Source organism: Manis pentadactyla, chromosome 11 (assembly GCF_030020395.1).
Source record: "Manis pentadactyla isolate mManPen7 chromosome 11, mManPen7.hap1, whole genome shotgun sequence".
NCBI lineage: Eukaryota > Metazoa > Chordata > Mammalia > Pholidota > Manidae > Manis > Manis pentadactyla.
In genome coordinates this window covers 47,351,576-47,360,450 of record NC_080029.1, presented here as the reverse complement: position 1 = coordinate 47,360,450, position 8,875 = coordinate 47,351,576, and the positions used below count along the sequence as shown (strand labels likewise).

Here is an 8,875-nt window from a genome sequence, read left to right as displayed (position 1 = left end):
GGGAGGCGTGGCGGGGGCATGAGGGGCGTGGCGTGGCGGGGGCATGAGGGGCGGGGCGGCGGGGGCATGAGGGGCGGGGCGGCGGGGCGGGGCGGCGGGGCTCGCATCAGGCCTCTGGGCGTGGGGCGGTGGCGAGGACGTCTCGGGACCTCCACTCCGCGGCTGCAGTGTCGGGATCCTGACTTCGCTCCCTAGTGCCTTCCGCACAGCGGAAGTCTCGGTTTATCTGGAGTTAATTCTACTTAGGAGTCAGCTAAGCACTGTAAGTGGTGACTAGTGTGGGCCTTTTTGATTAAACCTCGGCATCTTGATCTCTTCCGCTTGCCCCTTGTTGCCCCTTTTCCTAATACTCAATCCACTAGTTAGGACTAAGGCTACTCCCTGGCAGCTCGAAACTCCTCATCCCTTTTTCTCAGACACCTCTCAGTCACCTGAGGTGGGGCCGCGGCATTCTACTCCTTTGAGACTTGTTTTTTTCTTCCTCAAATCCATTTTGGATAAAAACGGGGTTAGGACACTGCCGCTCAACTGTAGCGGCATCGCCTCCCGGGGAATCGGCAGTGTCTGGAGCATTTTCAACCTCACGTCTGGAGGAGAGGTGATAGAGGCTGGAGGTGGGTGGGGACCAGGTATGCTGCTAAGCGACTTGCAGGACACTGCCCGCCACAGAATTACCTGGCCACAAATGCCAGTACCGCGGAGGTTGAGAAAGTGGTTTAGGAGACGGAAAATGACTTCTCTGAGGTCCCATTTCCACTACACGTGTCCCCATTTTACAGATTAGGAAACAGGTTCAAAGATGTTAAGTAATTTACCAAAGTCATAGCTACTAACTCTCCTTCCTTGCCATATGTTATAAATTTAAATTTACTGAAATTGCAAAGTATTTTATTCTTTAAACAATACTATTCGAGTAAACCATAGTCTGCCAGAAATTACATTTTCTGCTTATTTGTAAGATTTAAATTTCAGTTAATTTTTGCTGATTCAGGCATTCTCACAACTTCAAACATCAGTGAGGCTCATAACAGTGACACCTCTGTATTCATCCATGTTTTAACCCTTACACATACAAAAGAATGTATAAGACAAAAATAAACACCACAACTCTTAAACATGTAGTCTTGTTTTCTAATCACACTTCTGGCCTTGTGTTTTCAATCATTTTCTCCTGAGCAATAAAATCCTGCAAGTTTTATAATTTAGCAAAAAATAAAGGAATTGATTATAAAAGTTGTCATGGAATGCAGGAGTTCTAAGAGGTATCCCAAAAACTCTCCTGCATTTCAGACATGGTCCTGCTTACCTTCTTTGTGCCCTAGGAACCTAATTTATCCTTAACAGTCAATTCAGTTATTCTGGCTGGTACAGTGACCTCCTTTGATTGTTGGTTTATTGACAGTGGGGAACCCAAGGTAGGTGACAATCTCAACTTCTAGTTTAATGGAATCAGTGGTGTGTCCTCTAGTAATTCATACTTGTTTTGTGGATTCTTTTTTTTAAATTGAGGTATAATTCACATTTAACATTCTGTTAATTTTATGTGTATAGCATAATGCCACATACATATTGTGAGATGATTACCACAATAAGTTTAGTTAACATCCATCACTACGCATAGTTACATATTTGTTTTTTCCTGGTAATAAGAACTATTAAGATTGTTAGCAGTAGAGCAACTTTCATATATATATATACAGTATCATTAGCTATAGTCACCATACTAGACATTACATCCCTAGCACTTACTTATTTTGTAACTGGAAATTTGTATCTTTTGACTACCTTCACTCATTTCATTCCAACCCCTATCTCTGGAAACCACCAATTTGTTCTCATATGAATTTGGTGTTTTTTGTTTTGTAGATTCCACATATAAGTGAGATCATATAGTATTTGTCTTTCTTTGACTTGTTTCACATAGCGTAATGCCCTCATGGTCCATCCATGTTGTCAGAAATGGCAGGATTTCCTTTGTCTTTATGGCTGAATAATATTCCACTGTGTGTGTGTGTGTGTGTGTGTGTGTGTGTGTGTGTGTGTGTACCAAAACTTCTTTCTGTACTCATCCATTGATGGACAGTTAGGTGGTTGTAAATAATGCTGTTATGAATATGGGGATGCTGTAGGGAAAATGAAAGCTCCATAGCCAGGAGCCTCACCTGACCCTGGTCTGCTCACCCACTGCACACATGCAGTGCTCTCAGGCACAGGCTTGCACACGTGTTGACAGTGAGCTATTACTGACTCTATAATAAAGAGCTCCTCCCAGTGCTCTGGGCTGCAAGGTGGTGGAGAGCCCTGGAGGTAGAGGTCGGCTTGCTGCATGCAGACTGCCCAGAGGCAGATGGGATTCTAGCACTTGACCTACCACCACAAGACTAAAGCTTGGTGTAAGACCCTTTACCCCAAGAATGTTCTGTTGTCATTTTTCAGTCTCACCAAATCCATAGTAAACTTGCCTGGGGCTGAAACCCTCAGGCAAGACAGATGCATGTATCTTTTCAAGATAGTAATTTCATTTCCTTTGGATAAATACTCAGAAGTGAGCTTGCTGGATCATATGGTAGTTCTAATTTTAATTTTTTGAGAAATCTTCATACTGTTTTCCACCATGGCTGTGCCAATTTGTATTCTCACCAATAGTGCACAAGGATTCCCTTTTCTCCACATCCTTGCCAACACTTGTTTCCTCTTTTTGGTGATAGCTTTTCTAACAGGAGTGAGTGATATCTCACTGTGGTTTTGATTTCCATTTCCTTGATGATTAGTAATTTTTGAGCATTTTTCAAGTACCTGTTGGCCATTAGTATGTCTTTGTTGGAAAAATGTTTTCAGTTCCTCTGCCCATTTTGAAATTTGATTGTGTCTTTGCTATTGAGTTGTATGAGTTCTTTATATTTTTTGGATGCTTACACCTTATCATATACATGATTTACAAATATTTTCCTGCATTCAGTAGGTTGTAAAAAATCAAAACTCTTGAGACCAAGAGATGTCTGAAATGAAAGGGTTTATTGAGCCTTTCCAGATGCTAGCCAGTAAAAGGACTAAGTCCTGGAACAGGAAGTTTCTGCTTTACCAGCAGCAAGGCCAGTTAACAGAAATGACTATGCCAGGCTCAAGAAATGGAGGACATTTATGAAGAGTCTCAAGGAAGGAAAGCTCCTTAAATGCCCACTGGCTATAGATAAGGAAGGTGGGCTAATGTGAAGCAGGGTGAGTCCAGAGATAGGTGGTGAGTCCAGAAAGAAGGCTTGTAAGTGGACTGTTGGTGATAGACACTAGTCATGGGCAAGGGGGACTTGGTGGTTCTGGGTACCTTCTAGGTGATTGTTGAAATGACATCATCCAGGAAAGTGGAATTTCTCGTTAGCTGTAGCCTGTGGCTATTGACTGATGACCTTCCCTTGTCTCTCTCTCTCATTCTCTGGCTGATATGTCACTTAATTTAAGACATTTCAGAATTTTCCCTTATCAGTTGCATTTTCATTTTTTTGATGGTTTTCTTTGCTGTGCAGAAGCTTTTTACTTTGATGTAGTCCCACTTCTCTATTTTTGCTTTTTTTGCCTTTGCTTTTGGTGTCATATCCAAAAAATAATTGCCAAGACTGATGTCAAGTCACTCACCTCCTATGTTTTCTTCTATGAGTGTTATGGCTTTAGGTCTTACATTCAAGTCTAATCATTTTGAGTTACTTTTTTGTGTATGGTGTAAAATGGTGGTCCAGTTTCACTTTTTTACATAGGGGTTATCCAGTTTTTCTTATGCCAGTTATTGAAGAGACTATCCTTTCCTATATTTTTGACCCCTTTGTCTTAACCAGATATGCATGGGTTTATTTCTTGGTTCTCTCTTCTGTTCCATTGATCTGTTTTTATTCCAATACCATACTGTTTTGATACCAGTACCATCTTTTGATAACTATAACTTTGTAACTCAAAATAGTTTGAAATGATGAAATGTGATGCCTACAGCTTTGTTCTTTCTCAAAATTGCTTTGAATATTCAGGGACTTTTGCAGTTCCATGCAAATTTTAGGATGGTTTGTTCTATTTACATGAAAAAGTATTTTAATAAAGATTGCATTGGCTCTGCAGGTTGCTTTGGGTAGTATGGATAAATTAACAATATGAATTCTTCCGATTCAGAGGCATCGAATATCTTTTCATTTGTAAATTCTTCAATTTATTTCATCAATGTCTTAAAGTTTTTACTGTACAGGTCTTTTACCTCCTTGGTTAAATATATTCCTTAGTATTGCATTCTTTTGAGGTGAGTGTATAAAATCAGTTTTCTTTATTTCTCTTTCTGATAGTTCATTATTAGTGTACAGAAATACAACTGACTTTTGTATTTTGATTTTATATCCTGCAACTTTACTGAATTTATTAGTTCTAACACTTTTTTTATGAAGTCTTTAAGGTTTTTATATATAATATCATGTCATCTGCAAATAGAGATGGTTTTACTTCTTCTTTTCCAATTTGGATTCCCTTTATTACTTTTCTTGTTTAATTGCCATTGTTAGGACTCCTGGTACTATGTTCAATAAAAAGGGTAAGAGTGAGCATCCTTGTCTTGTTTTTGATTTTAAGGGAAAAGCTTTCAGTTTTTCACTGTTTATTAAGATGTTAGCCATGGACTTGTCATGTATGACCTTATTATGTTGAGTGCATTCTCTCTGTACCACTTTGCTGAGAGTTTTTATCATGAGTGGATGTTGAATTTTATTAAATGCTTTTTAAAATATCTGTTGAGGTGATCATATGACTTTTATCCTTAATTTTGTTAATGTTGGGTTTCATGTTAATTGATTTGTGGACAATGAACCATACTCTGCATCCTTGGAATAAACCCCACTTGATCATGGTTTATGATCCTTTTAGTGTATTGTTGAATTTGGTTTCCTAGTAATTTGTGGAGGATTTTTACATCTGTGTTCATCAGGGATACTGGCTTGAAATTTTCTTTTTTTAGTGCCTAGTCTGGTTTTGGTATCAGAGTAATGCTGGCCTTGTAAAATGAGTTTGGAAGTGTTCCCTCCTCTTAATTTTTTGAAAGAGTTAAAGAAGAACTTGGTATTAATTCTTCTTTAAATATTTGGTAGAATTCTCCAATGAAGCTATTTGGATTTTTGTTAGGAGATTTCTTAGTACTGATTCAATCTCCTAATTAGAATTGGTCTATCAGGATTTTATATTTCTTCATGATTCAATCTTGGTAGATTGTTTCTAGCAATTTATCCATTTCTTCTAAGTTGTCCAATTTGTTAGCATATAATTGTTCATAGTAATCTCTTGATCCTTTGTATGTCTGTGGTATCTCTTTCATTTGTGTCCTCTCATTTTCTTGGTGAGTCTAGCTAAATGTTTTCTATTTTGTTTTTCTTTTCACAAATCATCTATTAGTTTCATTGATCTTTTCTATTTTCTTTTTAGTGTCTACTTTACTTAATTCCACACATGGTTGTTATTTTCTTCCTTCTACTAACATTGGGCTTAGTTTGTTCTTCTTTTATAGCTCCTTAAGGTGTAAAGTTAGGTTGTTTATTTCAAATCTTCCCTATTTCTTAATGCAGGTATTTATGCCATGAACTTCCTCTGAAAACTGCTTTTGCTGCATCCCATACATGTTGTATCTATATTTTCATTTGGCTCAAAATATTTTTTGAGTTCTCTTTTTATTTCTTCTTTGACCCATTGGTTGCTCAGTAGCATGTTGCTTAATCTCCACATGTTTGTGAATTTTTCCAGTTTTCTTGTAACTGCTTAATAGTTTCCTACCATTTTGGTTGGAAAAAATGCTTGATGTGATTTCAATCTTCTTATTAAGACTTACGTTGTGGCCTAACATATGATCTGTCCTGGAGAATGTTCCATGTGTACTTGAGCAAATGTGTATTCTGCTGCTTTTGGATGGGGTGTTCTGTAAATGTGAAGTGCACCTGGTCTAACATGTTAAGTCCAATGTTTTCTTACTGATTTTATGTGTGGAGTGACTTATCCATTGATAAAAGTGAGGTATTAAACTCACCTATTATTATTGTATTGCTGCCTATTTCTCTCTTTAGGTCTGTAAATACTTGTTTTATATATTTAGGTACACCTATGTTAGGTGCATGTAAGTTTACAAACATTACATCCTCTTATTGGATTGACTCCTTTAGCATTATATAATGACCTCTGTTTCTTATCACAGGCTTTCTTATAGTCTATTTTGTATGATAGAAGTATAGCTACTCAAGCTTTCTTTTGATTTCCATTTGCATGGAATATCTTTTTCCCTCCCTTCACTTTTAGTCTGTGTGTGTGTGTCCTTAAAGTTGAAGTGAACCTTCTGTAGGCAGCATATAGATGGGTCTTGTTTTTTTTTTTTTTAATCCGTTCAGTTATTCTGTCTTCTGATTTGAGAATTCAGTACATTTTCATTTAATTATTTTTAAATGTATTTATTATAAGTATGGGCTTTTTGCCATTTTATTTACTGTTTTCTGAATGTTCTGTAATTCTTTTCTTCCCTCTTCTTCTGCTTCTTCCTCTGTGATTGGATGATTTTCTATAGTGGTATGCTTAGATTCCTTTCTCTTTATCTTTTGTATATCTACTATAGGTTTTGTTTTGTGGTTACCATGAGGCTTACATAAACATATTTATAGCAGTGTATTTTAAGTTGGTAACAAGTTAAGTTCAAACACATTATAAACCTCCACATTTTTACTCTCCACCCCTTTTTGTGTTTTTGATTTCACAATTTACATATTTTTATCTGTGTATCCTTTAACAGACTATTGTATAGTTCTTTTAATTTCTTTTGTCTTTTAACCTTCATATGAGATTTATAAGTGACTAACCTACCATGATTACTTTAGATTATTCTGAATTTAACTGTATTTTTACCATTTCCAGTGAGACTTATACTTTCCTGTTACTAATTAGCCTTTCATTTCAGTTTAAATAAATCCCTTTAACATTTCTTGTAAGGTCCATTAGTATTGCTGAAATCCTTCACCTTGTGCTTGTCTGGAAAACTCTATCCTTCTCTCAATTGTGCAGGACAGTTTTGCTGGGTAGAGTATTCTTTGTTGGCAGATTTTTTTCTTTTAGCTCTTTTAATATATTGTGCCACTCCCTTCTGGCCTGCAAGGTTTCTGCTGAAAAAAATTGCTGAGAGTCTTATGGGTATTCCTTTGTACATAACAGATTAATTTTCTCCTGCTGCTTTTAATATTCTTTCTTTGTCTTCAACTTTTGCAATTTAATTATAGGGTCTCTTGATGTGGGTCTCTTTGGATTCATCTTCCTTGGAATTTCTAGATCTGGATGTCTGTTTCCTCCCTCAGGTTAGAAAGTTTTCAGCCATTACTTCTTTGAAAAAGTTTTCTGCCCTTATTTTTTCCTTCTCCTTCTGGGATCCCTGTAATGTGAATATTGGTCTTCTTAATGTTGTTCCCTAAGTCCCTTAAGCTATCCTCATTCTTTTTCATTCTTTTTCATTTTGTTCTCTGATTGGATGAGTTCCACTGCCCTGTCTTGTAGTTCATGGATCCTTTCTTCTACATCATTTAGCCTGCTGTTGAACCCTTCTACTGATTTTTTTTCAGTTCAGTTATTGAATTATTGAGCTCTGTGATTTCTGTTTGGTACTTTCTTTTATTTTCTATTTTTTTGTTGAAACTCTCACTTCATTCATGCATTGTTTTCCTGACTTCAGTGAGATATTTAAGACCATTATGTTGTACTCTTTGTCAGGTAAGTCACTTATCTCTGTTTTAGTAAGGTCTTTTTCTGAGGTTTTATCTTCTTCTGTTTGGAGCAAATTTCTCTATTATTTTTCCTCAACTCTCTGTATTGGTTTCTATGCATTACATAAAAATAGGTACCCTTTTCAGTCTTGAAGGAGTGGTCTTATTTAGGAGATGAGCTTTATCATTCAACCCTGTCCTAGCTCATAGTTTTCTCTCAAACCTTTGTGGTTGTCCGAGCAGTCTTCTATATTCTTAGTGGCTCCTAGTATTGAGGGTGTGTCAATATTTGTCAGTGTCCCAGAGGGGAGGATCTCAGTCAGCATCTAGATACAAAGTGATTGGAAGCCAGACCCCAGGCAGCATCTTTTAAAGTATGTAATTATAACTCTTTTAAGGGAAGACTGGGAGATCCTGTGTTTTGTCTGCTCCCTCTGTTCTGATCCCTGGGGAGACAGCCAATTAAGGACTGTTTCTTCATTTGCTACCATCCAGTTGAACCCATGAATACAGCTTTGTTGACCACCAGAGCCTCACTATCAGAAGACATGTCCTTTGGGACACAACCAGAAGAGCCAGAATGCCAGATGTTTTCATAAGTTCCTTTCTCAGAGACACTGGCCATCTGGAGCAGGGCACAGTGAACACATGAAGATGGGACCTGCTGGCCCCCTGGTGTCTGGAGAAGATTGCAGTTAGCCTCTAGATGTGTGTTAAAATAGAACCCTGCCCCTCAGGCCATAGCTATTAAGATATGCTAATATGACTCTTTCATGAAAGTTGGGCATTTCGGTCTGCTGCATCTGTGCTGTGTCCTGGTGGGATAGCCTGTTAAGAACTGTTTCTCTATTTGTTACAGTCCTGTTGTACCTACAAATGCAAGCCACCAGAGCCAGGTAATCAAGGAGTGTCCTCTGAGGTTCAACCACAAAAACTGGGACACCAGATGTGTACACAAGCTCCTTTCTGGGAGATACTGCTGATCTGGAGTTGAGGCAGAGAGAAAGCTGAAAGATGTACCCACCGGGCCCTCTGGTATCTGGAGAGTATTATGTCAGCACCCAGATATGTTTTAAATTAGAAGCCTACCCATCAGCCCAAAGCTTTGAAGGTAAGCAAATAGCCTCTTC

At 37.8% G+C, this 8,875-nt stretch overlaps 1 long non-coding RNA gene across 2 annotated transcripts in view; it reads left to right on the top strand.

The window, feature by feature from the left end:
- The first annotated feature begins 123 nt into the window (after positions 1-123).
- LOC118927969 (uncharacterized) overlaps positions 124-8,875 on the top strand; it is a 64,067-nt gene continuing 55,315 nt past the window's right edge. For both annotated transcript variants that reach the window (XR_005031026.2, XR_008992492.1), the window contains exons 1-2: positions 124-262; positions 8,605-8,856. This is a non-coding gene — a long non-coding RNA (uncharacterized LOC118927969). The remainder of the gene's footprint in view (positions 263-8,604; positions 8,857-8,875) is intronic.